Raw genomic sequence first — 27,332 nt, 5'->3', positions numbered from 1 at the left:
CAAATGGATCTCTAATGATTGAGAAGTTTAGATCCAATCTTACAGATTCCTCTGAAGACTGAAATGATAAAAGTATTACGACTCTTTTAAAAGAATGATCTGCCACTAAAGCACAGAAATGGATTATAGCAGGGAGAGAACAGAATCAGAGAGATCCACATAGCTAGGGTAACTGGCTATGAACTGAATAAAAAAGAAAGAATTAACAAATAAGAATTTCTGAGATATGGTGACTAAATAAATACAGGGAAGGAGTCAAAGATTACTCTGGCCTTGAGGACTAAGAAAATGATTATGAGAGGCAAAATGAGAAATGTGGGAAAGGAAATGAATTTGTTAGTCAAAGAAAATGTGTATGAGGTAAAATTAGCAAATACTCCCTCTCTATTTTAACGCATGCAATGGAGTACATAAGTAATAGTTTATCACTGAGAAACCCTCAATCAAGTTACAGACTGCCCTTCCTTGTTAGAAATCTGCTTAAAACACCAAGTGCTCCAAATTCTTAGAAGTTGTGCGCTTCTTCTTGAATACATCATGTATTTACTGCTGCCGTATCTAACACCAATTATGCTACATTACTAGTTTATTCATTCAAAATGATAGGGTTTTAGCATTTCAGTAGATAAAAGTCACAACTTTTAGTTCAATAGCATATAAAGTTATAACTTATTATGCTTATTTGTTCTATCTGCCTAGATTCATTTTTAATCTAAGGATTCATGGTTTTTAATACCAGTTTTGCTTTGAATTTCCAGTAATAGGAACACAGGAATACAATACAGACACCATGGTCCTAAGCCAATAATTTGTGGTCTTTAAGAGATAAGCTATGGGTGGGCAGAACTATCCCTTCTTGTGGTTATCCAAAGAGATATAACTTGATTTCATGATATTAACTATTAATGACTCTTAATCATATCATATTCTACCTAGACTCCTTAATAGTTCAACCGAGCTCTAAAAATTATCTATAAACCAAACAGAATTTTCTTTTAAATTTGGTTTACCACAAATGAATCTCAAAGAATGGTTGTTCATTCTTGATTTTAATTCTGTTTACTTTTCAGATGACTAATTTACAAATTTCAATCTTTAATATCTCTTCTCAGGCTCCACCTTTCCAAGCTAAAGTATCTTTTAAGTCTTTTATTCCTAACATAATGATCTTAAAGCACTTATATCTTACAAGTTGCCCTTTTTATTCCAGTATATATTGTTTCTGTTACGTATTAGAAATCCTATTCCAAATATGTTCATAAAATCAGTTTGGGAAGAATGACCTAATTTACAAATTTTATTTATCATAAAAGCACCAACTTTTAGATGTGGAATTTAAAAGAAGGAGCACTATTACCAATCAGTTTTCAGAATTCAGAACTCATTTTCCCACACATACCCTGGAATACATGGAAGCAAGAATCCCAGGCCAGCAATTATAGTGCATTCAAGTAACAGTAGTGTAGAAGATAGCTCAGTTCTCTAGAACAAGACTGCCCAACAAGAACTGTTCTAACAAGCACCTGAAGTGTGGCTACTACAACCAAGGAATAAAATTTTTCATATTATTTAGGTTTTAATTAATTTAAATTTAAGTAATCCAGTGTGGTACTGGTTACCATGCTAGAGAGCACAGTTCTAGGATATTACTACCATTCTCTATAAAAGGAAATTATTTCAAGCTACACCTAAGACGCTAGCCATGTATTTTCTTTTGTAATTCCTGAAGCACAACAAGCTTCAAGGAATTGGAGAAGGACAAGGGGTTCCTGCTAACAGAAACTAAACATTTTAGCCTTGGCCAACTCCATTTAAAGTTTCTATCCTTCCCTTCTCCCCATCCTTTTCTCTTTCAAAGTCTGTTTCCTTCCATCTACATCCAGTTCACTTCAAACCTCCACCTCCTTGCTTCCTCCTACTGTCCTTCAAGCAAGTCCATGGTACATCCTAGTTAAGGATGTACATCCTAGTTAAGACTTAGACATACAATCAAATCGTAGCTCCACTGCCATGTAGTTAGTGGCTGTTATTATCATTACTATTTTCTTCCTAAAGATTTATTTTTAGAGCTAGTGTCTAAGCATGCATGGGGTGGGTGCGGGGGTGGGGGGTGTTGTGCAGCAGGAGAGAGAGAGAGAATCCTCAAGCAGAGTCCCTGCTGAGCATAAAACCTGACATGGGGCTTGATCCCAGAACCCTGAGATCATGACCTGAGCTGAAATTAAGGGCTAGCAGCTCAAACAACTGAGTCAACAAGGGGCCCCTATTTTTATTATTGGTGCTAATAAGAACAAAAAAATAGGGAAGTGTAATAAAAGTGTTAACTGCCCAATTTCTGTGTTTTCCCTAGACAAAAGTGAAAAATAAAGGCAAACAGAGGACTGAAAAAACACAAATCAATACTTCTGAGTAACAACTAAATTGATAAAGTCTACTAATATTCTGTCAAGAGTAGTCAGATTTTTTGGGGTACAAAAAAAGAAGACCTATGAAAAGCCATGAGAAGTTTAACTCTGTTTCCCACCCCACTCTCACACCCAATTCTGCCATTATAGACTCTATCATAAAGGACACAGATATGATAAATGGGAACCAAGACTGAATGAAAGGGACTTTGGGAAAAAGTAAGAGCTGTCCCTGTGCTGGGCATACTTATGACAAGGACAAGCATACTTCACGAAGATGCTAAATAGTATACTGATTCACACAGCTAAGGTCTTCAGAGAATCAGTGACTCCCAGAACTACTCTTAAGATAATTTATTCTTCTTCCTCCTTTATTTCCAATCCCCTAATCCAAGATAAACTGGTCCCCAAATTCAATCCCCTGTGCCAAATATTCAGTTAAAAATGAGGGGGCATTTAAGGAGGTACTCTGAGTGGTATATTTCCATGATTAATGACTTGGGCACTGGTGTCAGGCCAACCTGTGCTTATGAGATTGTCTAGCAGTAATAAACACGCAAATGTTACATTACTATTCAGTGCAGGATCTTTCATCTCAATGCCAGTCTTAAATAAAGTCATTAACTGCTTCCCAATGCTATTAAAAATTTGATCCTCCAAGGCTATTTTTCAGTGATGTCCAGGGAGGGATAGTATCCATTATTATAGGCCAATGTTCAAAAAACCAGCCGAGTTTTTCTGTAAATAAAGTTTTGTTGAATAGCCATGCTTATCCCTTTACATATTGCCTATGATTTTTGCACTACATTGGCAAATATAAATAACTGTAACAGAAACTATATACTCTGCAAAGCCTAAAGTACCTACGACCTGGCCCTTTCCAGAAAAAGTTTACAGATGTGGCTCAGTCTCTCACTGCAGAGGGCTCTTCAAGCTTTCTGAAGTATAGGCATCTCCACATCTATATTCAATCTGTACTCTGGCACAACAGTTACTTATTACACATTTGAGTCAATGGTTCTACAGTGTTGTCCTTGAGTTCCTTTTAAAACACCCCTGAAGGCTATGTGATTTTGTTGATTTATCTACATTTATTTTCTCAGTGTGGCTTAAACTATCACAGATATTTGCTCCAGCGCCTTCAATTAATTCACTTCAGAGTAAGGTTAAAGTAATTAACTCCTTCAGCTTAATAATTATTTCCTTTACAGCCTCTCTGCTAATCAACTCAGTCCTGCTCTACAATTTTTGATTTTTAAATCCCTTACAAAATGCTCCAATTTTTTTTCTACCTGTACCGCAATTTTATTTAAGTTTGTAAGTAGTTTTCTTTGCTTCAAGCAGGCTATTCTAACATGTTTTTGTTTAAAAATAGCCCTCCCCTACAAGTTTGTTGCTGGAGCTTTAATACCAGTATGCTTCTGTAAAGAGACAGACTGTCCCTTTAAGCACAGGTTTTAGGAAAAAACTGTCTAGGTTCAAACCACAACTAGTCTGCCACTTACTTGATAATGTCTTTAAGCCTGTTTCCCCATCTATTAAATGGAGATAAATGTAGTAACCACTTCAGTCATTATGAAGACTAAATTACATAATCACATAATCCTTTTAAAGTGCTTAGCAAAAAGACTAGGACAAAAGAAGTACTCAACAACTAACACACAGGCACAAACATGGCTCCACCCCAAAAGGATCTTAGATGTATCACAGGATTTAAGATAGTTAATCTGTATGACTCCCACTAGGATGAGATTTTCATATTTTAAAACTTCTGTATTTCAAAGAATACCCACATACAGAAAGAATGTGAGAAGAGTTCACAAAATTTAATTCGCCAAATAGCTTTTTGAACAGATCTTATATGTGGTAAATATGTTCTTTATTCTATTTATCTGGAAACAAAAATGTCACAGCAAGACAAAATCTAGGACTCAAAAGAAAATAGTTCTAGGATTATTATAACATCCTATTTCCTACTTTATATATGTATAGGAGATAAAACACTATGTTTTAACATGGCAACTCCAGGAAAAAAGAAGTTATACATAGTTAAGTGAAGCTATAACCACAATTCCCAAAGTAGTACCTACGAGTGCCATTTTTAGTTTTTCATAAGTATGGAAATATTCACAAGCCCTCTTACCTTTTTAAGATTCTTCAGGTGGAACAGTCACGTAATCAGTTTTCTATCAAATTATTCTGGGGAGGGAATTATGAAAATTAGTCCTATTTTACTTCACTTTCACCCAGCTGTGACCCTATTTATCTTGGGTTCAGGATAAAAGAACAATTAAACATAAAAAATGATTTATTCCAGAAGGCTTTGAGTAGTGAATACCTTTTATTTAGAATGGAAGACATTCTGACACAGTTAAGTATATGCCTTCACATATGAAGATACTTACAGGTAATGGAGGCAAACAATGAAAAAAAACATTTTGTTTAGTGAGAGAAGCACAAGTCACATTTCAGCACATAGGAAAAAAACAACTGAAAACAAAGTAACGGAGAATTAGAAAAGATCTACCCCAACAAATAGACTGGCCACATCACCTAAAAAGACAATTTAGGAAAAGATATAGAAATTCAACAACTACTAGAATTTAAATTACTTCCTGAACTCCAGACCTTAAGTATACTTAACCAATAGTCACTTTCCTCTTTTGTTCCCCTCTTTCTTTCAGTTAGGCCCTATACCAGACTCCCCTCCTTGCTACAGTCCGTATTTATTCATTCAATGAATACTTAGCCAATGCCCCTATTTTCTAGGTGCCATTAGGCCTTAAGCACTGACATACCAAACAAAAACAAGAACAAAAATCAACAATTATAATATAATACAGTAAGTAGGTGCTGTAATTGGGGTAAGTGCAAGACATAACAGGAGCACATAATAACCACCAAATCCTTGTAACATATCTACATTTGTAAAAAAGGATTCCCAATTGAGAGCAAATAGATTAAAAATATATTTTTCTAACCCCCTGACCATTCTGTACCACTGGAGCATTTCCATCTTTAAAGGACTTGGAACTGGAATTGCCAACTTAAAAATGATAGTGAGAATTTTAATCTTTTTTTTTAATTCATTTGAGACAGAGTGAGATAGAGCATAAGGAGAGGGAGAAGCAGACCCCCAACTAAGTTGGGAGCTTGATTCCGGGATCCCAAGGATCATGACCTGAGCCAAAGACAGACACTTAACCATCTGAGCCACCCAGGTGCCCCAATTTTAATTTTCAAAAGAAAGGACAAATGTGAATCACAGCACATAGATAAGCTGATGTGCTTGCTATGTTAGACTTCCTATATGGAAATGACCATTGGGCAAACATAAACGATAACACTGTGCCCAACCCCACACCATAAAGGCTTAATCTCCAAAAAAGGTTTTCAGACAATGGCTACACATACACACTGGTAAAAGAGAAGGATTTTTTCTCTTTCTACAATTATAAAATAGTATATTTCACACAATTATCTGAGTATATTGTCTAAATGAACACCATACATTTAAAATAATAATCAGGGCAGGGCACCTGGGTGTCTCAGTTGGTTAAGTGTGTCTGCCTTCGGCTCAAGTCATGATCCCAGGGTCCTGGGACTGAGCCCCACATCAGGCTCTCTGCTCACTGGTGAGCCTGCTTCTCTTCTTCCTTCGCCTTACCCTCCGCCTGACCCTCTATCTGCCACCTTGCCCACCTGTGCTCTATCAAATACATAAATAAAATCTTTTAAAAAAAAGTACAATGAAGAACGAGCAAATTATGGTATGTATTTATAAAAACAGCAACAAAATTTTCATTTCTGCCAATAGTTTCGATTTCACCCCACCTTTATAACTACCAAGAAAACTGAAATGGATATGAAACCTAAGACTTTCAACCAATTTTAGTTTTAGTGAACTCATTTACATGCTGTTATGGTCTGAATGTTTGCATCCGCCCAAATTCACATGTTAAAATGCTGAATAGGCGACGGTGTTAAGTGGGGCCCTTGGGAAGTGCTTAAATCATAAAAGTGGAACCCTCATAAATGGGATTAGTACCTTATAAAAGAGGCTACAGAGAGATCCCAAGCCCCTTCTATCACATGAGTATGCAAGGAAAAGTCCGTGACCTGGAAAAGAGCCCTCACCCAACCATTGTGCCACCAGAACTCTGAGAAATAAATTTCACTGCTTATAAGCCACGTGTTTTGTTATAGCAACCTGAACAGATAAGACACATGCTCTTCTTTCCGTTACTACTGCACAATCAGTCCCTGGAACTACTTCCTAATTTAGTTTTTGATAAGATTTTCAGTGATTTGGTTGCCTGTCAGCAGCTGATCAACAACAAGAATTTCTGGAAATCTTTCATATTCTATTGATTGAATCAGGCCCTTCCTTCATCCTGGGCCTACACCCAGAAAAAAGCTTGTTTTCCAAGCACCATTCACTGATGACCAAATAATCTTGTTGTTTACCAAAGAAACTGAAAATAGAAAAGATGAAGTCATCTACACTTATCAGTCTTAAAATAAAATCAGCTTCCCATATCAATCTAGGAAGTGAAGATGTGCTTCAAAATGTCTCTAAAATTCCTGTGGAGTGAAAGCCAAGAGTCCACTAATATGAAGCATATCACCTCATACTAAGTTCTACAATGACCAATAACTTATTTAGAAGAAAATTATTTTTTTAATTCCATTTATTTGAGAAAGAGGATGTATGCAAACATGAGAGGAGGAGGGGAGGAGGAAGAGAGAGAAGCAGACTCCCCACTGAGTAGGAGCCCAATGCAGGGCTCAATCCCAGGACCCTAAGATCGTGATTTGAGCCAAAGGCAGACACTTAACCAACTGAGCACCCAGGCACCCCTAAGCAAATCATTTTTAAAAGGTTAAAATGACTAAATAAAAAAGTTTCCAAAGTGAAGGGAACTGCAAATCCTCGGGCAGAAAACGTAGACTAAACTGAAAATAGGAAAACAGTTTTTTCAAATGTAATATAATTATGGAAGATTAGGGTTCATGAAGACTATGCTCTAAAAGAGAAATTATTTTTCCCTATTTCCTTTTACATTTAATGTAGTATCATCTCCTCAACAGGGCTTGCCCTGGGGGCGCCTGGGTGGCTCAGTAGGTTCAAGCCTCTGCCTTGGGCTCCGGTCACGGTCTCAGGGTCCTGGGATGGAGCTCCACATCGGGCTCTCTGCTCAGCCGGGAGCCTCTCCCCCCGCCCCTGCCTGCCTCTCTGCCTACTTGTGATCTCTGTCTGTCAAATAAATAAACAAAATCTTATTAAAAAAAAAAAAATTGGGCTCGCATTCTTACATGTTAAAAAAATGTTACTGATAAACCATATATAAATGAAATAAGGAGATTCAAAGTTGCCACTGCATTCTGTAAGTGGCAGTAAGTAAACTGGAGTTCTGGTTCTGGGTAAAATGGAGTAAGCACATTCCACCTTGTTAATCTCACTGACTGAAACTATAAAACCCAGACAGAATAAATGGAGCAGCTAATTGAAATTTTGAAAGTAAGTAACAGCAGGTGGATTGAGAAAGAGGCCAGAATCTGATATTCAGGCTGGTAGTGAGCTCATGACTTTCCCATCTAGTTTTGCCCCCAGCCTGGGCTTAATGCAACCTAAAACCCAAAAAGCTGTTCTGAACAGGAGAAGAGAGAAAGAGTAGCAAAAGAGAAAGCTCCCGGAAAGGCCCTCTGTCTCTGACCAAAGAGTGGAAAAGGGGTCTCCTAACTGCTTAGAAAGAGTAAGGGAAATCTCTTTTTTTCTGTTTCTCATTCCCCATGACCCAATTCCCAAGCAATCCTGTGGTGACAGCTGCAACAGCGGCAGGCATTGGAGCCAGCAGAAAACTCTGAGGGAAAGGTACCATCCTCACTGACTGTAGAAACTGGACTAATCTCAATTTTCCTCCTGTCTTCCTGTCACTTGCCTCCAGATGCAATTGTAGAAAATATATACCACAGTGTAATTAATGAAATGAGACTGGGATTTCCAGCCAGAGGATGGGGGGGAGGGTGTCTCCAAGGGATCTAGAAAACACCATGAGCATAAAAGATGGGAAAGAGTTTAAGTAACTTATAAATTGTTTGTGAACTACTAGCTTACCCCTGAGCTGTTCATCTACAGGTTTAACCTTAAACAGCATATCATAGACTATGAAGATTAAAATAAAATATAGGATAAACCCCCATGCAAATCACAGATTGGCTAGTGGGTAATACACATTATGGGAAAAACCCAAACGTACTACAAAGGTTTTGAAAACAGAACTGAGATTAAAACTATAATCTGGGGACGCCTTGGTGGCTCAGTAGGTTAAGCCTCTGCCTTTGGCTCAAGTCACAATCCTGGGGTCCTGGGATCAAGTCCCGCATCAGGCTCCTTGCTCAGTAGGGAGCCTGCTTCTCTCTCTGCCTCTGCCTGCCACTCTGCCTGCTTGTGGCTCTCTCTCTCTGACAAACTCTTTAAAAAAAATAAAAATAGAAAATAAAACTACAACCTGAAAAAAGCTGGTTAGAATTGTGGCCTAAAACCTAACTGAATCAATTGCCTACCCAAACAAAAACATCAAGTCTCTGCAGCATTTAAGCAACACACTAAGATTCAAGCACAATGTTCAAAATCTCCAAAACACAACCCGAAATTACTTGGCAGAGAGAACAAAAAAATCTCAAACTCTTGTGGGAAAAAGAGAACCTACAGAGAACAACACTGAGATAACACAGATCTTAGAGCACTGGGTGAATTATCTGACAAAGACTTTAAAGCAGGTTAAAAAAAATGCTCCACAAGAGCAAATACTCTTGAAACAAATGGAAAACTAGACAGTCACAGCAAAAACAAACAAAAAACCCACAAAATATAAAGAACCATCAAATGAAAATTTTAGAACTGAAAAATGCAATAACTGAAATAGAAAAATACACAGGACAGACTTAATAGCCGAATGGAAAGCCAGTGAACTTAAAGACAGATCAACAGAAATTACCCAATGTGAGCAACAGAAAAAACATTGAAAAAAATATTAGTGCCTCAGGGACCTGGGACAACACCAAAACCCTAACATTCATGTCAAGAGCCCAAGGAGAAAAAAATGAGTTCAATGCAGAAAAAAAGGAAGATGAAGAGAAATAATGGCCAGAAACTCCCAAATTTGATGGAAGATATAAACCTCCAAATTCAAGAGGCTCACAAACCCCAAATAGGATAATGAAATCCATGCCTAGACACACCATAGTTGGGTTTGTGAAGATGGAAGAGCAACAGAAATAATAAATACCTGAATAAATATAATTAACTACCCTCCTCTTGAATTCTTTAAAACGTATCTGACAATGAAAAGCAAATATTACAATACTTTCTTTTTTTAATTTTTATTTTTATAACACTTTCTAGTAAGATTTCCTGTTGATGTAGATGTACACAAGACAACTGCAACATAAAGGGGAAAGGGACCGATACGATGATATGGTTTCTATATTTCATTTGAAGTGATAAAATACTGGTTCTAAGGAAACTGTGAAAATATAAATGTATGTATTATAATCCTTAAGAGCAATCACTAAAAAAATGATATATAGCAGGTTAAAAACACAATAAACTAAAGGAATACTAAAAACCATTCATATATTCCAAAGAAAGAGATTACATAAGAACAAAGAGGGAACCAAAAAAATAAAATGAGGGCGCTTGGGTGGCTCAGTCGGTTGGGCATCTGACTCTTGATTTCTGCTCATGTCATGATCTCAGGGTGGTGAGATCAAGCCCCTCACCAAGAGCATGGAGGCTGCTTAAGATTCTCTCCTTCTCCCTCTGCTCCCTACCCCCTTGCACATGCATGTGCTCTCATTCTAAAAAATAAAAAAATAAAATAGTAGAACTAAATCCAAATATATCCATAGTTATAAATGTGAGATGCAGGGTAAGCATAACTGCAAAGTATTTACATCAGAAAAGATCTCAAATAAACTTCTATGTTAAAAAACTTAAAAAAGAAAAAGATATACAAAGCAGGCAGAAGGAAAGAATTAGAGAGCAGAAATCAATGAAATGAAAAACAGAAAAAAAAAAAAATCAATGAAACCAAAAGCCTATTCTTTGAAAGGAAAAATCAATAAAAATCCTCTACCAAACAGCATTAAATAGACCTGTACTGTTTAAAGAAATTAAATCTGCAGTCTTCCAAAAAAAAAAAAAAAAAAAAAGAAATCTCCAGGATCTCTGGTGAATTTTAAGAAATAACAACAGTTCAACACAATCTCCTCCAGAAAATGGAAGGTAAGTACGTCCCTATTCATTTTATGAGTCCAGCATTATCCTGATAGTAAAACCAAACAAAGATGGTAAAAGAAAAGAACAAACTGACATACTAGATTTAACAAAAAATAAACTATGGTACTCTCAGCCATGCAATGAAATACCACTCAGTCTAAAACAAAAGGAATGGACTAGCACTTCACTCACCAACTTGAATGAATCTTAAAGGCAATATACTCAAAGAAGCCACTGTCAAAAGGTTACATACTACACAACTGCATTTATATGACATTCTCAAAAGGTCAAAACTGTAATGACAAAGAATTCTTTGATTAGTCGTCACTTGGGTTTGAGTAGGGTTTAACTACAAAGATAGTGTGAAGGAACTTTTAGGAGGTAATGGAACCATTCTGAATCCTGACTCGTGATGGTAATAAAAACCAACATGTGTATTAAAATTCAAAGAACAACAAAACCAAATAAGGTCAATTTTACTAATATGAGTTAAACTGAAAATGTTTTATAAGTAAAGACTATCATTGTCACTGATGAGCTTGAGAAGAGGTATCTAATTTTCCTATTTCTGGTTCCTGTATTTCTGTCAAAGGTCATGTATTCTACAGGCTGTGGAGAAAGAGAGATTAAAAGCAACAGGCACAACCTCACAATTCCTTCAAATTCTAAGGCAGTGTTACAGATCAGTTCCAAGACCCTACCAATGGTATGGAGCTGACAAGTTTTTCACTACTTGGGGGAAGACCAGCATTACAGATGACTTCTAACTGGGTGATCCACTTTTTTTTTTTTTAAAGACTTTATTTATTTATTAATTTCGAGTGTGTGCACTCGAGCAAGCAGGGGAAGGAGCAGAGAGGGAGGGAAGATCTCAAGCAGACTCCGCATAGAGCACAGAGCCTAACCCAGGGCTCAATTCCACAACTCTGAGAGATCATTACCTAAGCTGATACTAAGAGTCGGACGCTCAACTGACTGAGCCACGGAGGCGCCCGTGGGTTACACTTTAATGTGACAGGTGTTCACTCTATGAAAAGAATGTATCTATGAAGCAATACTTTCTTTTAAAAAAGAAAAATGAGTGTCTTCTATGTGCCTGGCTACTTTTCATCATGAAAAGTAGTTGATAAGAAAATCATAGGAAAAGCTTCCACTATTTCACCAAATAAAAAATATTATAAAGCAGTATCATGTTATATGTCCTCCAATAATTTCAATACATATTTATGCAATTTTTCTCTAATAACCCCACCACTCCTGCTTAAGGTATGGCGGACGGAAGAGAAAGGAGGAACTGATTGTGCAATCTTCACCTGTCTTCAAGATTCTCATCTCCATTTTCTCATCCCTATTTACTAAAACAAGATGACATAACTGATCAAATGGTTAAAGGCAAACCTAACACTCTGACTTTTTTGGTTTCTTTCCATCAGCAATTCCTCAATGCCTATTATAGATCCCTTGAAGGGGAGAGTTATAAATGTGGAAAAGCAAAATTTACATTGAGAAGATTAAATGTTATGCCTACTACGAACAAAGAACAAAAGGAACAGTGCGGTGGTAGAGACTCATCTCACAACCAAACTTCCCAGAAGGACTAGCTATAGGGGAGCCCTTGGGATCAACAGCACCATACCCTCTTATCTGGCAAGAAGAACAAAGTTGTCCTGGATGGAAGTATGGGAAGTAAAGGAACTGTTATCTTTTCATCTTTTTTTCTAACCAAAACAGAAAAACTATCAATTATATCTTTAACTTAACCTTTGTTCTACCTTAGAAAGATGCCCAACCTGAAATGGCAATCCTTGCCTACCCACCTCCCCAAAACATAAATAGCACAGAAAACACCTGCAAATAAATAAACAAATCCTAAGAATCAAAGAGGAGTTAATGACAATAAATGACCACATACAAATGCTTGTTACAGTGGAATGGAAATGTATTTCACTGTAACAGGATAAAAAAGGACAATGTTCAAAACACTATTTCTGAAATACTTTATTTAAACAAGATTTTAAAAACCTTAATTATAGAGTTTCAACTTCAGAAATTAGTCTCTTTTCTGCAAAGATGTGAAAGGTCATTCTTTGGTTCCTCAAGAAATGTCATTCTCTAATCCTTTGTAAATTGGTACAAATTGCTATAGTGAAACTAGTACTGAAAAGAAAAAAGCAATTGTTTTGTGTAGTGAGCAGGACATTCACACTCTCCACTCCAGTTCTGCCTATAATCTGAATTTCTTAAAATCACCTAGGCAGTTGTCTCAGATAAGTACAGTTTTATGTTACCTAAGTATATAATCAATGTATTCTCAAATAAATATCTCATACATAACTTAAAGAGACATTTCATCTTACTTCTATAAAACATTACTATTCTAATCTGGAAATATATTATCACTTACTATGAAAACTCACTTAAAAAATGAAAAAGAAAGAACATTCTTCTAAATTAACATCGGGCATGGGCAGATAACTGGGATTCTTTCCTAACTGTAATCTTATTATAAATGTTCCAAATGCCCCAAGAGCTGGACTTTCAGGTATGCATTCCACACTACTTCTAGATATTACTTTCTGACATTTCCTAAATGATCTCATTTAACTTTTATAGTATTTTGTGAAAACTTTTCCATCCTATGTACAATGAAATTAAGTAAATTGTCTAAGGTCACAAAGCCAGTTCTAAGTATCAGGATTGGAGCTCAACTAGCCCTTTGTTAAAAGGGCTTAAAAGAAAACAGGTATTAATCTGGGTAACTATATATTAAAGGAAATTAATGGAAAGCCAGAGATTCTCAAGAGAGAAATAATGGCTATAAAAAAATTAAGAAACAAATGGAAATTTTAGAACTGAAAAATATAGCATCTGAAGTAAGATCTCAGCAGATTGAAAACACAAAGGAATGAGTCAGTAAATATGAGGATGTATCAAAAGAATTGATCTAATTTGTAGAACAGAGAAGTGAAAGACTGAAAGAAAATGAAGAGTCTCTGGGTCCTATGGACAATATCCAAAGTTCTATTTATGTCATCTGAGTTTCAGAAAAATAAGAGAAAGAGATTAGTACATTAAAAAAAAAAAAAAAGCAAACAAAAAGAAATGTTGAAGAAGTAATTCCCAAAACCTCCCCAAATTTAAAAATTCACAATTTTGGGGAGATAACAAATAGGACTAACTCAAAGGATAAACATAACTAGAAAAATCATAATCAACCACGAAAAAGCAAAAGGGAGAAAAAAAAAATTTTTTAAATAGAGAAACACAACATACAGATGAAATTAATGATTCAAATTACTGCAAACTTCTCATCAGAAACAATGGCATCTACGAAGGCAGGACACCTTCAGTGCTAAAGAAAATAACTCTTAACCCAGAATTTTGTATCTGGTAAAGAAATCCATTAGAAAGTGGATGGGGTGCCTGGGTGGCTCAGTGGGTTGAAGCCTCTGCCTTCAGCTCAGGTCATGATCCCAGAGTCCTGGGATCGAGCCCAGCATTGGGCTCTCTGCTTGGCAGGTAGCCTGCTTCCTCCTCTCTGCCTGCCTCTCTGCCTACTTGTGATCTCTGTCTGTCAAATAAATAAATAAAATCTTAAAAAAAAAAACAAAAACAAAGAGATATGGGCTATGGTGAGTGCTGTGAAATGTGTGAGTCTGATGATTCATAGACTTGTACCCTTGGGACAAATAATACATTATATGTTAATAAAATTAATAATAATAAACAAAGAAAAACTAAGAGAATTTATCAGCTACCTTAAAAGATATGCTAAAGGAAGTTCTCCAAGCTGAGGAGAAATGGTAACAAGAAACTTGAAATTCCATTAACAAAGAAGAAAAATAGTCAATAGCCACATACAGATAAAAGACTATTTTTCTCCTCAAATTCTTTAAAAAGCATGATTACTGTAAGCAAAAGTTACATTATTGCCTAGTGGGGTTTTCATTCCATATACATGTAATACATGCAACAACTTTATCATAAAGGTCACTGGAGGAGTTGTTTGGCTTCTCCAACTGTAAATATTAACTCTAAATAGATTGTTAATATTTCAGTACATATATAATTCCCAGAGCAGCACTATCCAATAAAAATATAATGTGAGCCACATACAATTTTATATTATTAGTAGTCATATTTAAGATAAAATCCAATCTAGTATATTTTCTTAACCCAAAATGTCCAAATATTAACCAGTAAAAAACTTATTAAATGAAACATTTTATATTCTTTTTGTGGTAGTAAACTAGTCTTTGAGATCTGTGTGTATTTTCCATTTATAGCATATCTCAAATCAAGCTAGACACATTTCTAGTTGTCAAGAGTAAACCTAAGGCAACCACAAAGACATAAATCAAAGAGATACAGCCAAAAAGTCAACAGATAAATTTAAAGTAGAATATCCAATATATTCACTTAATTGAAGAAAGCAGGAAATGGGAAATTAGTATATCTTATCAATAATTACATATAAATAACAAACATACTGAGATACTGTCAGATTAGATTTTACATAAACAAATTACATACTGTCTACAAGAAACTCAATTAAAAAAATTTTTTTTATTTGAGTATAGTGGACACACAATGTCACATTAGTTTCAGGTATACAACAAAATGATTCAACTTCTCTATATGTTATGCTATGCTCCCCACAAGTGTAGCTACCATCTGTCCCCATACAATGCTATTACAATATTAAGACTATAGTCTAGATGCTGTGCCTTTTTTCCTGTGATTTATTCACCACATAACTAGAAGCCTGTATTTCCTGCTCCCCTTTATCCATTTTGTCCAGCCTCCCACCCTCCCCTTCCCTCTGGCAACTATCTGTTTGTTCTCTGTATTTATAGATCTGGTTTTGTTTTTTAAGAAATTCACTTTAAATATAAAGACACAGGTTAAAATGAAAGTACAGAAAAAGATACACCATGCAAACAGTAATCAAAGAAGCTGGAGTGGCTATAGTAATATAAAATATATTTTTAACTTCTTTTAGAAGCTTGATTGGATTAGTGTCTCCTTCATTTAGTTTTAACTACTCCTGTAGCAGTTTTGAAACAATAAAGCTATTTTCCATTTCACACATCTCCCTCATATTAATCATACTGATGTCTAAGAAACTGAATACGTACAACAGTTCCTAAAGAAATATGGCTTTAGTGCATTAAAGCTGTCCTATCTGAAGGTTCTTCTATGATAAGGTTTTCAGGTGAAGGATTACCTTACAAATTTTTTAAGTTATTAATATTTATTCCCTATTAGAACAATAATTTAAAGAAACAATTTTCTTGACAGGCCATCTAGGCATACAAAATAGTTTTACAAGTATATTTACGTTAACAGATCATTTATCATTTGTAAGCTATTTCACTGATCCCAGAGTATTTTCAAAGCAGTGATGCTGTGGCTGCTCTCTTGAATATTTGTTTCTGTTTTCGTTTACTTTAAGCAGCTAAACTACTAAAATGGCCAGGGTATTGAGACTGGCTTGGAATATAAAGACAGATTAGGATACTATAACCCTCCCTGCTGCAAAAACAAGAGCTAGAGAAGTAGCATACAAAAGATGAACAAGATAGCAAATGCTAAGTGCCAAATGTGAACTACAAGCATTTTTCAGGACTAATTTAGTCAGAAAGAATTCATTTAGTACAGCAATAGGAGATAAGGGTAAAGACATAATTATGGGCCAGAATGTAAAGGGACTTAAAGTTTAAGTCCAAGGTAGGACCTTAAATTGTGTTTTGTAAAAAGTAGGAAATCACTAAGGAAAAGAACATCTTGATCCCATTTAACTAATTTGACATGTTTAAACTGGGTGTTTTGAAATAATGTAGCAGCAGAAAGTGGAGAAAGAGAGGAAAGTATGGGAAACTAATTAGGAAAAAATGGAGGAACACTGGGGAGCAAATTAAGAAGGCCTGATTAGATCTAAGCCCCTTAAAGGCAAAGGCCATGTTTCATCCCAGATCTACTAGACACAGATATTAACAAACTTATAGCAGAAGATTATGTAAGGGAAATGCCTCCTTTATATAAAGCCATAAACTGACATGCCTTTGCACATTTAATCCTCAAGATCTGATACTACAGAACATTTTAAAAATTAAAACACCACTAATATTGTATACTAGTAATACTGCATTAAAAAGGTTTCAAAATTGCTAAACAGAGTTAACTTAAAGGTATGAAACAAAAGGGATTGGCGTTAGCTGCTATTACCACTGGACTCAGGTTAAGTGTTCCTTAAAAATTAAAATAGGTGAGGACACTGATTAGGTCACCAATAAAAGGTGACAATCACTATCTGGGACAACTAAAATGCAAAGCTAGGTCTGACTGATTCCAAAGAACCAATTTTAACTTTACTGTCAAAATTTTATTAAAAAGACTCAACTGAAAGTACATCTGAGAACTTTTGGGTAAATGAGAAAATAAGGAGGAAGATTAGTATTATCACTAACAGAGATGTCAGGGTCTCAAGAGGATTTAAATTTTAAAAGTTGAGAACCTATTTGATCGTAATTTTCACTACAAGTTTTGGTGTGATAATCTTTTATAAAAACAAATGAATACAATCTTTAAGAAAACATGTCTGTTTGTTGGTATTCGGCCTGAAGGTGTTGGAACCCAAGTTAATGCCAGGTGTCCATATGAAGGATATGAGGTAGCCCAGAGTGAGGTACTGGAACTCAAGCAGAACATTGAGATCCTCAATGTGAGGTATCCAAGGGACCTAGGATGAGGAATGCCTCCTGGCACAAATCATCAGAGCCTTAGGAAGAGTGAAAATCTTATGCAACATGAGGGAGGAATTTAGCTACATCATGGTGATTGAACACACTAAGGATATTGGGTCAGGTTTCTCCTTCTGAGAGTAGGGAGTTATAAATTTGGAAAGGGAGAAAATGAAAACAAACATTGGAAAACAAACATTGGAAAACAAACACTGAAACTGGAAAAATTAGTACCAGCTCATGTTTTTTTATATATACAGAAATAAAAATAGCACCCAAATCTTGGGTTCTCTAAATACCTTTCTCCACTAAAAGAAATCCCTCCTTGAGAAATGGCTGATTCCAGGGTCACAGCAGGGAAAGTATGTGCAAGGTGACCCCAGAACATCTTCTCATGTCAAACAGCAAGGAAGCACTCAAAGCAAGTCAAAAGACACAAAAACCAGCTTGAAGGGGTTTTCATTGGTCAAAGCTGGGACAATTTGAGAATAAATAGCAAATCTGATAAAGAATGGGCTATTTATAAAGTATCAAAATACTTCCCCACAAAATGCTTGTTAGTTACTAAAAAGAAAAAAAAACTTTAGTGAAGAAGCTTGAGAGACTTCACCTTAATCAAGTGATCAAAGCGTACATCATCAATAACAGCACAGACAGAAATGGTATGCCATCCAATAGGATGCAATGAGAACACAACAGCATTAACTGAGACACTCCTAAGGGAAAAAAAATGCACAATTTGAACCCAACCATGAGGAAATACCAGGCAAATCTAAATCGAGAGACATTTAACAAAACTAACCTGCAATCTTTTAAAGTGCCTAGGTTATACAAATCAAGAAAAGACTGAGAGATTGTTCTAGGTAGAAGTGTAAAAAGACATTACAGTTAAATGTAACACAATCCGAACTGGATCCTCTTGTTAACAAATGAAATTACTATGGAAACTGGAAAACCTGAATGAGGTCTGAGAATTAAAGTGTAGTAATATACCAATGTTAATTTCCTGATTTTTATATATTTATATAAAAGAAAGTCCTTATCCTTGTTTGGGGTGATGAGAAGGCATCTGCAACTTACTCCCAAATGGCTCAGGGTTTGAAAAAACTTCTCTGTACTTATATCTGGGATTTAAGCAGGACTGTGTTGGCAACTTACTCTCAAGTAGTTCAGGGAAAAAAGTCCTTTGTATTGTACTTAGAATTTTCTGAAAGTTTAAAATTGTTTAAAAAAAAAAAAAGACTGTCTACAAGATTCATTTATAGCACCTAAAATGAATATATAAGCAGAATATTACTCCTTCCAAATGAAGAATATGTGTTTCCACCTCTTCTTATAAGAAAAGACTCTACTTTATGATTTATGGGATTCTCAATGACTTTTGATCTATATCTGCGCTGTAACGGCTATTCCTTCCCTCAGATGCACTGGCCATATTTCAAAAGCTCAACAGCCACATTAGCTACTGTATTGGCAGCAAAGATACACATTTCAATCATCACAGAAAAGTCTACTTCTAGATAGGACTGAGGCAGAGTTTGAGAGACCAACTGAAACAACGAATAACTAAAGGCCCAAGAGTCAGATGGACTTGAGTATATATTTCTTAACAAGTTCCCTGACACTTAGCAAGTCATTTAACTTCTCTAGAGCCTCAGACTCCTTTCTGTAAAATGGATTAATATGCCCAACATTGCAAGACTGCTGAAAAGGTCAAATGAAAATTCATATAAAATGTCTAAAACAGAGTGGTTGGCAAATAACAAATGTCTGACAAACATTACATCTTTTCTGTAATGTGAACAGATAATTTCTTAATCTTTGATCTCAAGTTTTTTTTTTTTTTTACTAGTTAAGTAATTACAGGAACATCAAATTGAAAATAAGCAGCTTACTATCTTGCTTATTCAAAATGCCAATGAACTCCTTGTTGTTAAATTCTACTAAAAAATCTTTTAGCTCTTGGGGCATCTAGGTGGCTCAGTCAGTTAAGCATCCTGACTCTTGATTTTGGCTCAGGTGGTGATCTCAGGGCGGAGATCGAGCCCCTTGTTGGGCTCTGTGCTGGGCTTGGAGCCTGCTTAAGACTCTCTCTTCCTCTCCCCCTCTTTCTGTGTCTCTAAAAAAAAAAAAATCTTGGGAGGCCTGGATGGCTCAGTCGGTCAAGAATCTGCCTTTGGCTCAGGTCATGATCCTAGGGTCTTAGGATGAAGTCCTGAGCTGGGCTCCCAGCTCAGCGGGGAGCCTGCTTCTCCCTCTCCTCCCCACTTGTGCTGTTGCTCGTTCTCTCTCTCTCTCTCCCTCAAATAAATAAATAAAACTTAAGAAAAAAATCTTAAACTTTTATATTACTCAACTCTCATCAACACCTGACCCTACTGATTACTCTTCCCCTAAAATACTCTATTCCTTTGGTTTCTGTTAATACCACATTCAACTCATACTTCTCTGACCTTCACAGTATTCTTTGGGAGCTTACATTCCTCCAGTGTACTTTTTTTTTTTTTTTTAATGTTAAAGGCCACTGTGATTCCATTCAAGTTATATTCCCTCCCTTAGGCAATTCCACCTGTAGTTTGGACTATCTATATCAGTGACTCCAGTATTCTATTTTCAGCTCACACCTCTTCTCTGAAATTTAGAACCATATTATGTAATTTCCATCTGAAAGTTCCAGAGATACCTTTAATGCAATATGCCAGAATCAAAAGCACCTTGGACCTTATGTTGTATCACCATCAACCAAGCTGTTTCCCTGAGCTGATGGTTGAAATTTCTATATCCCGCACTTTCCGTCCATCAACAGAGGCCTGGTGATCTTAAATCCACTTAAATTCACTTTTGCCCACCTCCACAATTCTCATCCTAATTCAAGCTATCCTCCATCTCTTCTGTACTACTACTGAAAGAGTCCTAATCTCCCTATACCCACTCTTGCTGCTTCTCCTCCCTTTTGGTATCCACTACCACAATCATAATTCTACTTCCTGGAACTACCAAAAATAAGTCCAATTTGGCTTCTAAACAACAACATTTTAGACAGTAAGACAGTTATACCACTTTACTCTTAACTTCGTATCCTTAGTTCCATTTATATCCTGACAGATCAGTTTTAAGATCACATTCGATCATACTCTCCTTTGAAAATTTCCCCTGAACTGAATATAAACCATGGATACAAGTAATTTAGAGTTCATGCAAAAGACAGACTTGCATAGTTTAAAGTTTTGAACCACAATTACTATTTTTAATGTTTCCAGCTGAAAGCAGGTTGACCTATTAAATATTAAATATAAGCATCGACTACATATCAGGTATTGTTCAGGTATTTGGGGACAAAACAATGACCCAAACTGACAAACCCTGTTCTCACAGAAATGCACTAAAGTGAAAGAGAAATACAATAAACTTAATATAGGAATGTATACAGTATGTTAGAAAGTGATTAACGCTATGGAGAAAATCTGGCTTACAAAGTGATAGGAAATGTGGGAGCAAGGTCTGCTATTTTATACAGAGTAGTCAGAGAAAACTTTAGTAGCAGAGTAGAAGTTGGTGGAACAGAGTGAGGTAATCAAGTCAGAGAGGAAGAAGAGACAAAACACACAGAGCCGGGGCACCTGGGTGGCTCAGTGGGTTAAGCCTCTGCCTTCGGCTCAGGTCATGATCCCAGGGTCCTGGGATCGAGCCCCACATCGGGCTTTCTGCTCTGCAGGTAGCCTGCTTCCTCCTCTCTCTCTGCCTGCCTCTCTGCCTACTTGTGATCTCTGTCAGATAAATAAAGAAAAAATCTTAAAAAACAAACAAACAAAAAAAACCACACAGAGCCTGGTAAACCACAGACTTGGATTTTACTATGACTGAGAAAAGAAGCCATTTGAGAAGACAAGTGACATGGTTTGACAAACTTCATCAAGATCACACTGGCAGCTGAGTGTTAAAGACCATGTACTAAGCAAAGGTCATTGTGAGACTTTTTAGGAAACTATTTTGTAAGTAAGAAATGATGGTATTGTTTTTACATTTTATAGTAAAACTGTATATGCCTAAGCACCAGAATTAACAAAGCCACAGATTTAAAAAAAAAAAAAAGACAATAATGAAAATGCAAAGATGAGTCTTGGGAATATTAAGAGAATACCAGGTATTTTAACTCTGAGCTCTACTCAGTACTATTACCAGTTAGTAAAATTCAAATACAAGATAAGGTGCAAAGCTACTAATTTATTCTTTGGACAAAGAATAAGAATTTAGGTTTTAACCTAAATTAAAAACTAAGAATTTAGGTTTTAACCTTCATTTCACTGGGCAAAGTAAGTCAGGATCCAGTGTACGTCACTAAAAGGCAAGGGTAGATGATGGCAGACCTTGCTAAAGGGAAGCTACAATGAAAATTCTAAGACTGACTCTTTTTATTATGTCTACATCTGCCACTCTCTGATTAGGTTTCACAACTGTCTCTCACAGGTGTACCTAAAAAGTTCAGTATTAAGTCGATGAGTAGTAAATACTTCTCCTACTATTAAAACATGCTACTGATGGTGAATCAACACCAGGCAACTGAAGTGTTTCCTCTTACCTCTAATCAACAGCACAGCTTTTCAGGAAAATTGCCTAAGCACAGGCTAGGGCCCAAAAAATAATGGGGAGGCTGGGTGACCCCTGAAGAGTTTCAATCTTAACTCATGGACCCCACTACCACCACCTGAAGACATACCAAAAAAATCACTTAAAATTTTTTCATTACACATTTGAGGCAGGCAGTATATTTATGAACAATTTTCTATTTTCCTCTACAGTTGTATTCCCCCTTGACATACTGAAGAATGTTTAGAGTGTGAGTACACTAGGCGTAAGCAAACATCCAAATCTTATCCTACCAAAATCTTAAAATGTACTCAAAATCCTTTTTATTTTGATGTACTCAAATTCTCAGGCAAAAAGGTCACCATCTGAACGTAAAACTGAATTTTTATTAATATACTTGCAGGCACCGAAAAATATTATAATGCAAAACTGCAGCCACAGAAAGAATAACTAATTTTTTTAAAATTATAAATTCAGATTATCTTTGAGTATAAAGCGAAAGAAATCCAAAGACAATTTCAAAATTTCATCTGCCCCATAATTTAAAGCAACAAAAATTAAAATCTCACAAACTTTTTACTGCAGCTCTTAACCAACAGCAAAAAAGTGAGACGATTAAGCCAAACGCAAAAAGAAACCTGAGAAAGCAATGGCCTAGAGATTTGATTATCAAAATTTTAATACAATTACCAATAAAATACAAAAACTGCCAGTTATTTAAGAATGTTTTGCCTTCAATATTCTCCTGAGGTAAGCAGTCACATGCTCGAATTAACTTTTAAAATGAAAAATGCATCTATTAATATGCTTTTTCCGAAATTCAGTGAAAATTCCGAAACTGGGAATATTTAAGATCAGCGCCCATTAGCCAAACACTAAAAACTTTTTGATCAGTTTTGCTTAAATATCTTACTTCACTGGTGGTATGAATAAAGATGTTAGAAGCAATCCAAAATAACTAATAATCGCTCAACTGGGCAGACACTGGAAGAAATCCTCTAGAGAAATATGCTAGGGGGATTTTACAATTCAACATTTGAATCTGTATTTTAACCAACTGCTTAAACCACGCATTTACTTTCAAAACAATTTTTCAAAATATGTGGGTAGCAACACGGCCAGCCATCTCTAAAAAACATCTTTAATGGTTCAAAATTCCTAGGTGTTGAGGAGGAGCGACTCATTAGGCTAAGTTTAGACCGGCCCTTTTGTTGTCAGGGTAGGAAACGGGTTTAAAATTGGGGGTGGGAGAGCAGTTTGAAATTCAGGACCGGGGTAAACGCGGATGCCTAGCAGCGCCGGCTCTTCCCTATTCGCGCACGGAGAGGTCACGGCGCAGTAAAGTTTGGTTTCACAAGCGGGCTTGGACACCAGTGACAAAAGCAAAGTCTTCTAAGTAAGCGAACTCGGGGGTCGGGGAGCACCCGGAAGCCCAGCAAGACACGTTTCCCCTGCAGGGAGCGGGGGTGTGTGTGCCCACTCGGTCGTGGAGCCCCTTGCCTCACCCCACCCCCCACAACCGGACCCCGCACCCAGGCGGGGACAGGCTCCGCCGGCAGAAGCGGCGGGAGCCGGGTAGGCCACAAGGAGGAAATGGGACGGGGTGTCGCCAGTGAGGCGGCGGCGGCCGGAGCGGGGCCTCCCTCGCCGGGGAGTGAGAAGGAAGCGGGGCCCTCCCCGCCGCAGCTTCCCCCGCCTCAAGAGGCAGCTCCAACTTTCCTCCAAGCGCAGGACGCCGTCTGGGCCGCGCGCGATTCCGAAACTTTGTCCGCCCTCCCGTCGCCCCGGGCCCGCTCCTCCGCTCCGCGCCAGCCCGTAACAGCCCCCACTCCGCCCCGACAGCTGCCGGAGCCCCTCCGCCCCCGGGGTCGGCCCGTGTTTACCTCAGGCCGAGGTCGAGGCGCTTGCTCCGGCGGCGGCGGCTCCACTGCAGGTCCCTAGGTCCCCGTCACGACGCCAAGTTCCCCAACATGGACTCCTTAGTCCGCCTGGAGTTGTCCCGGGGGTCGCTGGGGCGCCGGCTCTACCCCCCGGGTCGGGAGGTGCCGACGGAGCAGAGAGCGGACCCGGGCTGCGCTGCTCCGCGCGACTTGCGCCACCGCTGCTCCCCCTCCCCCCGCCTTGTCTGGCCTCCTCCCTCCCCTGCCCTCCCCGCGGGTGCCCTCCCCTTTCTTCCCCTCCGCTCGGCTTAGCCGCGCCGCCACATGTCGGCGCGCTACGGTGACGACTGCGGCGGCGGCGGCTCTCCCTACTTGCTTGTTGGGCCCCCGCGCGTCCTGCTGCAACGCTCAACCAGACCACTGGGGGGCGCTGCCAAACCACCCGTAGCGACCTAAGAACGTGGCGGGCGGAGTGACGTCACGCGGCCTGGGAGTGGGAGGGAGAACCGCGGCGAGTGGCGCGGGCTTCTGGGAAACGTCTTCCGCGCGCTGTCATCCTCCCACCCTGCAGATTGTGCGCAGGCGCCGTGTGTGGGGCGCTGGAGTTGGCGCTCCTCTGGCGGCTGAGCGGGCTTAGCTGCGGTGGACAATGAGGGAGTCCCTCGTGGACCTGGACGTGAGGTGGTTTGCGTGGCATTTGCAACCCTATCTTTATGGTTATCCTAGGGGAGAGGTTTTCCCTGCGGCACGCCGAGCCTACGCTTTTCCCCGTGTCTTAATTACCACAGCAGAAAAATCAAACTTGGTTATGCTGGGCTTAGAGGACTTCCACTCGGTGGTCAGGCAGCGGCGTGATGCTGCGGTACCTGGTCCGGACCTCCGAAGTGGAACCCGTGCGCCTGGTTCATTCCCCGTCCGGTCGTCAGAGCTTTCGTTTTCCTTCGGAAAGACCTTCACGGGCTGTTTTTTCAAAGTCCCTGACTCCTCCACCTCCTAGTGTCTCTTCCGGACAATTTCCGCACGCTCCTGACTGCTCCTCCCGCGCCGGCGGCCACCCCCTCCTCTTCCAGCCGGTCCTTCCCGTCCCCCGCGCACCCCGGGGTCCTGCTAATGGCTCCCGCGGGAGGAAGCTCTGGCCCCGGGCCGCCCGGCCGGCGCGGCTTCCCCCGGGTCTCAGTCTCGGCCAGCCGCGCCGCACGCCCCTTTCCCTGCGGTCCGCCCCGTCCCCTTGCTGTGCACGCGGCGCCCCCCTGAACCACGCTAAGCCTTGCCCAGGACGGCTTGCCTCCCCACGTGGTCGATACCCCGCCGGCAGGCCACCTCTCTGCCGCTGTGGCCCAGACTAGGCTGGTTGCCACGTCCCCTGCTCCCGGTACTGTGCGCGCATCCTGCTCGGTCGGCTCCGAGTCCGCCTGGCTCTGCGAGCTCTGGGGCAGGGTCTCCCCGCGTTCCTAACAACAGCACCTGGCACCGTGATCTGTCGTTCAATGAGAACTTGGTCCGTAATTGCGGGGGGAGTATACGAATGGCAGCCTTGGCCCGACTTCAAAGTCTTTGGAGTTTTAACGATGTCTAGTTTTTGATTCGAGGTCTGGGGATTTAGGTGGGCTTTGCGGTGTTCGGAAGGTTTGAGGGAATGATGATCTAGAGGAGTTAAAATGTTGTGGGTTTGTTTTTTGTTTTTTTTTTTTTTTTCTGATGGAAGAACAAAATGTTTATGAACGGCCTTTTCCTGTCACTCTCAGAGCAAACAGAATTCCATAAAATAACCAGGTTAACAAGCACGGTGATGAGCCATCCAACCGAAGCAGGGTGTAGCTTTGTCATGTATATACAGGCACATCTTCGCCCTCGAGAGTGCGACTTCCGGGAGCGTCACTTCAGATGGAGACTAATGGGGCAATATTCTTCTGTGGGTATTTTACATGAAAATCTATTTATTTGTTTAAAAAGGATTCCTTCTTAAAATTTAATGAGAGGTCAAATGATAATATCTGCCAATAGAAAACTACAATTTAAAAAAAGGCAGGGACGCCTGGGTGGCTCAGTAATTAAGCGTCTGCTTTCAGCGCACATCATGATCCCAGGATCCTGGGATCCAGCCGGAATGCGGTTCCCTGCTCAGCCAGGAGCTTGCTTCTCCCTCTCTTTCTTCTCTACCTGCTCGCCTGCTCGTGTTCCCTCTCTCAATGTCTCTGTCAAGTAAATAAATAAAATATTTTAAAAAGTAATAAAAAATTTAAAAAGCAATAATAGTATATACCATTTCAGCAAAACTGAACAATATAAATCATTTCCCCCCACTGAGGCTATTTCGCCTTTGTTTTATCATTTTATTTTATTTTGTTTTCATCATGATAAATATACTCTTTGATCCCTACCCACCTCCCCTTTGGTAACAATCGGTTTTCTATAGTTAAGAGTCTGTTTCTTGTGTCTTATTTTCTCTTTGCTCTTTTGTTTTCTTAAATGATACATATAAGTGAGATCATATGTTATTTATCTTTCTTATTTCACTTAGTTTTATACTCTCTAGATCTATTCATGTAGCAAATGACAAAATTCTTTTTTATGGCTAAATGATATTCCATTGTATATATAAACCACATTTTCTTTATCTACTCATCTGTTGATGAACACTTGGGTTTTTTCCATAGTTTGGCTATTGTAAATAAGATCCTGCAATAAACATAGAGGTTCATGTATCCCTTTGAATTAGTGTTTTTATATTTGGGGGGTGAATACCCAGTACTGTGATTACTGGATGATAAGATAATACTATTTTTAATTTTTTGAGGAACCTCTGTACTGAACAATAGGGATTTTTGGATATATTTATTCTCTGGCAGATAATTCATTTTCCACTTTTTTACAGTTGGACTCTGTAGGTATTATGTGAGAATATTTTAAGAGAAAAATGTTTTTAATGCTAATGTACTAGCAGTTTCTACTTTCATGTGCTAGTAGAAAAAAGGGTGGTGGCTTTTAATAGGCCATCTCTTATCTTTCCAGGGAAAAGACTATTTCTGTACGTGCAGCATCCTCCTAGTTACATTTGCATGTGAGGATTTGTTACTGTCTCTGTTGTTTCAATTCTTTATTTATAATATAATAAAGAGATACAGAGTTTTAAATAAATGATGAACTATAAAATGCAGGAGTAAAGATTGCTATACCAACCATCACTGTCAATATTTAAGATTTGATTATAACCATAAATAACACAAATAATACCCTTCTTAAAACAACCTTCAACTGAACGCCCAATTGGCTTATTGGATTAAAATATCCAAATAATATGGTACTTAAAATAGCAAACATGTTGGGGTGCCTGGGTGGCTCAGTGGGTTAAAGCCTTTGCATTCGGCTTGGGTCATGATCCCAGGGTCCTGGGATGAAGCCCCACATTGGGCTCTCTGCTCAGCAGGGAGCC

The 27,332-nt window shown here is 38.5% G+C and overlaps 1 protein-coding gene across 8 annotated transcripts in view; it reads right to left on the bottom strand.

Moving 5' to 3' along the window:
* Positions 1-24,039, bottom strand: part of SCAF11 (SR-related CTD associated factor 11) — a 79,470-nt gene extending 55,431 nt beyond the window's left edge. For 3 of the 8 annotated variants that reach the window (XM_013062995.2, XM_004765584.3, XM_004765583.3), the window contains exons 1-2: positions 23,903-24,039; positions 4,549-4,604 (exon numbers count right to left, since the gene is read on the bottom strand). The gene's annotated coding sequence lies outside the window, so the exon portion shown is untranslated. Of the gene's footprint in view, positions 1-4,548; positions 4,605-22,011; positions 22,138-23,902 lie in introns of all 8 variants that reach the window. The other 5 variants (XM_045073206.1, XM_045073207.1, XM_045073205.1 and 2 more) reach the window with 5 other exon arrangements.
* Between the last annotated feature and the right edge of the window lie 3,293 nt (positions 24,040-27,332).

The sequence above is a fragment of the Mustela putorius genome, unplaced genomic scaffold (assembly GCF_011764305.1).
Source record: "Mustela putorius furo isolate JIRA1106 unplaced genomic scaffold, ASM1176430v1.1 tig00537227_pilon_pilon_pilon, whole genome shotgun sequence".
NCBI lineage: Eukaryota > Metazoa > Chordata > Mammalia > Carnivora > Mustelidae > Mustela > Mustela putorius.
Note: the sequence above shows the minus strand (reverse complement) of the source record. Positions and strands in the feature narration are given on the sequence as shown.